At 43.3% G+C, this 7,212-nt stretch overlaps 1 protein-coding gene across 1 annotated transcript in view; it reads right to left on the reverse strand.

Moving 5' to 3' along the window:
• Positions 1-4,406: 4,406 nt before the first annotated feature.
• Positions 4,407-7,212, reverse strand: part of znf281a (zinc finger protein 281a) — a 13,805-nt gene continuing 10,999 nt past the window's right edge. Inside the window, exon 7 of the mRNA XM_035531341.2 lies at positions 4,407-7,212. This exon is cut by the window's right edge and continues 1,749 nt beyond it. The gene's annotated coding sequence lies outside the window, so the exon portion shown is untranslated.

Here is a 7,212-nt window from a genome sequence, read left to right on the forward strand (position 1 = left end):
GTCACATCACCTCTCTCTGACTTGTAAAGGAGGTCACAGCCAACATAAACATGTTCACTGTCTGAGGCCCACAATGAGATAAAATCACACCTGCCTTTCTTGCAAATTTGAACGCACATACAATTCACGAAGGGAATCAAAAGTCAAATGTTAATCAATAACAAGGTCTCATAGAAGAAAGAATTTTTAAATTCTCGTGAAGCAATGACTAAAGTTTTATTGTTTCCTTTAGGAGTGGTGAATGAGAAAGTATTTTTTAATGGTCCACTGATTGGATTTTCTCTAGAAACTAGAAGACAAGCCAGATTGAAGGGTAATAGCCAACCCACACTCACACGTGGACGGGTGCATTATTTATACATTTATTCATTTATTCATTTATTAATATTGATATTAATATTAATAGTGTCATGAAAATGGCCTTTGCACAGACGCACCTGTCGCTCTGCTGGACTGCAGTCCTGGTCTGTGTCGGCACCACTACACTGAGGCGGATGACCTGCCTGTGCTTCCTGTAGTGTCACACTCACACAGAGGAAGGACCATCTGTGACTCAGTCCAACAAAGGAAGGGTCGCTTCTGTGACTCGGTCACACGGGTGACTGGGAAATATCACTTCCTAAGACACACGTGAGTGCAACAAGAGACAAATCTGGACCAGCGTCCAGACACGCGAACAGACGTCCCAGGTCCAGATGACCTTCTCCAACATGGGAACCAACACCTCTGCAAAGGGCCAAAAATATCACAGCGCAAACATACTGGCGATTATCCATAATCACACACACACACACGCACGCACACACACACACACACACACACACACACACAAGGGAATGCAGCTAATAAATAACTCTAAACTAATGATGAGGCGATCCAGTGTCCTCTGTGAAATTGATTTTCTAATTACTGATGAACCTTCAGGCCGATGTATGCCTTTAGAGGGAACCCAGACTACGGGACTTTACACTGCAGCAAGACACCTGAGCCGGACACTGACCACATGGGATACATCTCCCCATCAGTTCTTGCATGAGGACCAACGCTGCTCCAGTGTTTCCTCGTGAGGTAATGAATAAGTTATTATCCTAAGTCTGTGATGTTGAAAGTTTGCGGGGAAAATGACACTCAGAGAATAAAGTAAACAATCCATGCAGTGGACTTATTATAAATATGTGTAATAAAGGTGAAATTTTACATGACAGTATTCACGAAGAGAGGGGTGGGGAGAAACCTAGCTGATAAACACGACAAACGTGTTTTAAGTCACACTAGTAGTTAAAGACTTTGGCATGAAATGTAGCTAATATTGAAAGAAATACGTGAACAATCCCAAGTTTCCTGAAGGTTCTAAATGCTGTGAAACGTCACGTCTACAGCATTTGGACGACGCCCGTATGCAGGGACCTACCAATTATCAACACGACAGCACGCATGTTCCCTGGGAAATGAACCCGTGACCTTGGTGTTACTAGCGCAAAAATAAACCTTATGAAAAGTTTTCATTTACAGACCACAGTTGATGCCTCTGAGGGAACCTGAAGACGTTGGTCTCTTGGTGTCTTCCTTGATGCAGGACTCTACAACCACAGTGCACATTACAAAACAGCCACTTTCAGCTATTGTGTGTTCAGTCATACTCATATTAGGCATTAGGAGACCAAACGTTAAAGAAGAGTTGAGAAATGTAACATTTCACAAGCTCATGTGTGAAAGTTTATATTTTTTATTGTTTGCATTCCAACTTTAGTCCAGGAGTTTAACGTTAACGTTTAACTCAGTTTCTGACCCCATTTTTCTGTGTGGTAGATATTGAACGGAGGACTGAATTTCTCTTGTTGTGCTAAAGGTTAAATTTTTCATTTGTAGCTAAGATCAGGGATCTGAACACCAGAGAAGGGTGGAATCACTCTCATACACACACACAAAACAATGCCAGCATTGTTGTTATTAACAATTCCTGCAGTTCAGCTACAGCTGACTGTAAAGCTGACCATGTGAGGAAAGAATAAAACATTTGACAGAAATGTTTTTTAATCATCATTACAAAAGGGGCCCATGATTCCAAACTAAAGACTCCTCCATTTGGACAGGAGCGCACCGTGAGAGGTAAACAGTGCATTGCTGGTCTCCCACCTGTGCAGTAACATGTTGATAACGGCAGGCTGATGTCAGTGTTTGGATTTATTTCCATGATCGCTACTCGGGTGCACATTTATGAGTTTCACTAATGGGACTAAACAAACAGACACAATTACTGAGCCAAACGTGTGGACTTCAGACCTCATAATGTGAGCGGCACACGTTATCAGAGGAGCTGTGAGGAACGTCAGCAGATGGACTGTATGTAAGAAAAAGCTCTTTTCCCAACATGCCACACATTGTTATCAAAGCCACACAGCTGGACAAAGAAAATATATGTTTATCTAAGAGATTTTGCATAACGCACATAAATAAGTAACTCATGGCTTCTGAATCGGGTGTTTTTCTTTCTACCTCAGAATTCGTCTGTGGGGAGAATTAAAGTTTGAGTTAAGAACTGACAGACTCGTAATTCAATCATGTTGGAACCCAGAAGAGTGGGATTTGAACATGCTGTTGGACACACTGGACAGTGAGGCAATGCAGGATGTTTCAGGAACCATAACATACAGACTGTCCAAATCAGATCTGAGCCAATCAAAACTCACGAGACTTTTGATCAAATCGCAGTCAGTAAAGCAGACAGAGGACAGTAGAAGACAGGAGGCTAACACTGAACTAAAGTTCACGACCCTGTTCACGGTGACGTCGCGCAGTATGGAGCCCAAACTCCCTCACAGTTATAGTCCACGCCCCTCCACTTCTGCTCCTCCAGCGTTAACGACTCGTTTACCATCAAATATTCAGAACTGATACTTATCACAGAGCAAAGGGAGGTATGGCACACACACACACACACAGCCGGACACAACCACAGATACTTACACACAGACACACTTACCCACAGAAGCTGTCTGATTCTTCCTGGGTAACACAGGGGAGGGTGAATCAGATTTGCTGAGATGGTTAAGACTGTTTACAGTACCTACAAAAATCTTTGTTCAGTGTCAAAACAAAGGAGAAATCATTTGACTCAGACATGCACACTGTACATATGCAATTTTCTTTCTATCTAAATATTTGTGGGTTAGTGTTTTTAATATATTCTCCATTTTTGGCCCATTTTAGTGCGTGCAGTTTTGAAATGATGCAGAGTACAGTCATATTTTTATGGATCCACAGACAAGTGAAAGACATTCACTAACATGTCTCATCATATCGTGCAGTGTGAATCTACCCCACTACCCCACCCCCACATGATGACAGCATCATCCGGGTCCAGTTCTGAAGTGCCAAGGAGTGTGTGGAGTGTGTTAGCGAGACGGAGCCGTTTGGAGAAAAAAAACTAAAATTAGATAGAAACCCACGAGAAACTAGGTGGGATGGAAAGAAAATCACTGAAACATCATTAAAATGAATATTAATGTCTGACAAATGACAAAGTCTACACAAGGAATAGAAGTGAAGAATTTCACTAGGACAGGAGTTCCAGTAGAGGGCGCTGTCCTTTACGTGGACAAGATTTACAGCAGGCAGGGTGGAAATGTAGACTTCGAGGGGAAATAAATAAAAATAATCATTTTAAGAGATTTAACAATTACCCGAAAATTTCAGCCTCATCTGGAGTGTGCAGTAGTGCATTCTTCAGATCATCCAGGACCTGCAGACGGTCTTCATCATTTAGAATCTGCATCTAATGCATCACTGAGATGTTTTCATGAAACATGTCTATCTATCCCAGATCCAGATCCACGAACATGTTTGTCCAGATACTTCTAGGACTGCTGTGGATTAAGGTTTTTACATCCAGTTGTAATTGACCAGTTTTCAGCCCTGAGGGTCTGGACATTTATCACTAAGCCATCTGACTAGATTTTAAAGATTTAGAGGCACTAGTACCTCACATTACGCAATAAAAATCACATGACCTCAAAAACAGGTCAAGTGAATACAATTTGATAAGCACTGATAGTGTTAAAAATATTTTTTTTAAAACAAAAACATCAAACCTAAAACATAAAATACATTTGTTGACTGACACAGACAGAATTGCCTTTTGATTCAACACTATTTCTTTGTCAAAGACCACTGGAGAAATTACAGGAAGTACCGCATGGACACACAACACAAGGATCTCTCATTCCTTAGTCTTTGTTAACACAACAAAACAACAGCAATCACCTTACACACGTTACGTGGAAATGAACAGAAGTAATAGTTTCTGAGCAAGGCTTACTTCCAGAGTACTGTTTGCTAAACAGATGAGCTAAATCTTTTAATAGAACAAAATAAAATGAAGAATGAATTAAGATAAACAACACAAGCATTGATAACGTTTTTATTATTATTATTATTATTTACTTTCCTAATCAATAATGAACTCAAATGGACAGGTTACAGCCCTGTGGATCAGATCACATGAATCTGGATCAAATAAAACGGGTGGAAAAGAGAGTGAACTTGATTTAAAAACTTGGTGTATTGACCAAAAAATGAGGGGAAAATGGAAAAACAATGCAGATATCTTAGTGTTCTAGGGTGTTTGTAAACAATAAAAGTGGATCATATCGAATTAAAGCAACGTCATACTGCAGAAATTAGGGGGGGGGGGGGGTGACCCGTGTGTGTGTTTACTGGCCCAAATGAGATGCCACTCTGGACAGTGGAAGCAGTTCTGTGTAAAAGTCTGGACTCACCAGGGACGCACGTCAGCGACACGTGCTGGGAACAGCAGAGCTGAGAGACGGACAACACCCTGGTGTCCGGTCTGAACCGCTGACGGACCTGACTCAGTGTTAGAACCGCTGGAACCGCTGACGGACCTGACTCAGTGTTAGAACCGCTGGAACCGCTGACGGACCTGACTCAGTGTTAGAACCGCTGACAGACCTGACTCGGCGTTTTCAGCACTGACGGACCTGACTCGGCGTTCTCCCCAGGCCCTGCACACTGAGCAGGTAAACCCCACAGAACAGAAACACTGGGATCTGGGCACGGACATCAACAAAAAACCATAACCGATAAGAACAGAGGGGGGTATAACCAGAGTAGAGAGCCCCACGGCCCCCGCTACGTAGGCGGCAAGCTCCGCCCTGACTCCCTGCGTCTGGGGTCGTCAGTGATATGAGGTATGAAGATGTCAGTCGTGAGAATTTACGTTCAAGTGATCGTCATCGGTATCGTTACCGTGAACACGATACGAGCACTCCGGTTTGCTACAGGCGCCGTGCGGGGCTCTTAGTGGTCAGCTTGTTCTCCCTGTGTTAGATGCCATGCTGTCACCCGAGTCCGGACCAGGACGCTGTCCTCACTAGGAGGGAAGGAGTGGGACGCAGACAAAAGGATGTGGAAAGCACAAACTAGGGACAGAGTGACAGCAGTCTACAGCAGAGAGAGGAAGACAACAGTTATCGATCATTAAAAAAAAAAAAATCAATAATACTTCCATAACTTAAACAATAAAAAATGACAAGGTAGCAGAAGAGAATACGTCACTCCGCATGCACACGCAGACGGTTCTTCACTGTGAAATGTTCGCAATGTTTGTAGTTGCATTTTGGATGGCGGCAACAGTGAAAGGCCGCGGTTACGTGTTTGAGTGGCACAGTTCATAGCACCGCCGGAACCCGACAGCAACAGATCAGGATACTCACAGTTTCCCCCAGACTCAATTAAAAACTAAACCCACCCGCATCCCTCCCAGCCCCGCCCACTCCAAGTCTGTCCTACATACATCCAGAAACTGGAAAAAAGCAAAACATTAAAAGTACAACCTTCCCACAAATCCGTGCACAAAATATTCCCACCCTGCATTTCTTTGACAGAATTCCCATTCAGACTAAAAGCCATCAAAATGTAAGACCTCGTCATGTAACCGTGAAACCCAGCCCCGCCCCCTCCTCCCCCCAGAGCTGTAGAGGCCCCACCCCCTCCTTCCTGATGCTTCAAAAAAATAAGAAATATACATTTTACAGCGTCAGTTACAGAATCGGCCTTCTGCGTCGAAATGAAAGGGGTTCAAACCAAAGTTATGGACTGGAATCTTTTGGAGAGAAAGAAGAAGAAAGGGAGAGAGAGAGAGAGAGAGAGAGAGAGAGAGAGAGAGAGAGAGGGAGAGAGAGAGAGAGAGAGAGGAGTCAAAGAAAGACCAGACAGCACGAAAGGCCCTACAGTCTGACGAACCGCTCACGCACGTCCCCACAGTCCCCTCTAGTGACAACTCTTGGATCTGCAGTCCCAACACAAAGGGAGAGAGGGAGGGAGAGAGAGAGAGCGAGAGAGAGAGAGAGAGAGAGAGAGAGAGAGAGAGAGAGAGCGGGTTTCTGAAGACTCTTCACCAGACCAACACCCCCCCGCCCCTCCCCTGATCCGGTACCCAGCATCACCTGCTCATGCCCAGAGAAGTTACACGTGGTATTTTACATATAGATATTTTATAAATATATATGGCCCTTATTGAAAGAAAGCGTGAGCGTTCCACACATAAAAGTACCGTAATCTCTATATAGCGAAGTGGAAAGTGTTGTCAGTGAATCAGAGCAGGCAGCAGTTCTGTTACGCTTAGCACTCATTCAGAGTAATACAAAAATAAAATATCGCCCCAAACCCCCTGAAAACACACACACAAAAAAAAACAAACCCCCAAAGCTTCTTGGTATTTGCAAATGGTGCGTTTCTTTGACGCGTTCTTGGTGCCTCTGATAAAACTTCACTATTTCCTGAGTAATACTTTCATTCTTGTAACAGACAAAATCTTTTTCTCTCCTTTTGTTTTTCTGTTTTTTGCCCCGGTTCGTTTTGGCGCCAGCTCTGACCTCCTCCCTGACCGCTGCGATTTCACGGTTCTTATACATGAATATTCACGAGAGGAGGGACAGAACGTAAAGGTCACTGGCCTACGCTTGCGTCGGGACGCCGTGCCATTAATCGATTAGCCGACTAAAACGCTATTAAAGAGCAATAAAAGAATAAAACACCTTTATGGCTCCAAAAAGCAAATATGGGGAAACTAGAAATTGCATTTCTCTCGGGTCTCTCTGACCAACTGGGTTGAAATTTCATGTTTATATAAACGGCAGTGATATAATTATTATGAAACGGAAAACATGAATAAAAAATAATGACAATAAA

This window comes from Electrophorus electricus, chromosome 3 (genome assembly GCF_041902795.1).
Source record: "Electrophorus electricus isolate QZ-2024a chromosome 3, ASM4190279v1, whole genome shotgun sequence".
NCBI classification, from domain to species: Eukaryota; Metazoa; Chordata; class Actinopteri; order Gymnotiformes; family Gymnotidae; genus Electrophorus; species Electrophorus electricus.